This window comes from Trachymyrmex septentrionalis, unplaced genomic scaffold (genome assembly GCF_001594115.1).
Source record: "Trachymyrmex septentrionalis isolate Tsep2-gDNA-1 unplaced genomic scaffold, Tsep1.0 scaffold575, whole genome shotgun sequence".
Classification (NCBI taxonomy): Eukaryota; Metazoa; Arthropoda; class Insecta; order Hymenoptera; family Formicidae; genus Trachymyrmex; species Trachymyrmex septentrionalis.
In genome coordinates this window covers 45,261-45,501 of record NW_017305751.1, presented here as the reverse complement: position 1 = coordinate 45,501, position 241 = coordinate 45,261, and positions in this window count along the sequence as shown.

Sequence of the window (241 nt, the reverse complement as noted above, 5' to 3'; positions counted from 1 at the left end):
TCTCTCTCTCTCACACACACACACACACACACACACACACACACACACACACACACACACACACACACACACACACACACAAATATATATATATATATACATACATACAGGGTGTTTGGAAAATAATGATAAATCTTTCACATAGGGGCAAAATGGATAAACTGAGTAGAAAAGTCTTCTATCATTTTCGCAATAGTTAACAAAATATTAATTGCTAAAAATTGTTAAAAATTGGTCCTTA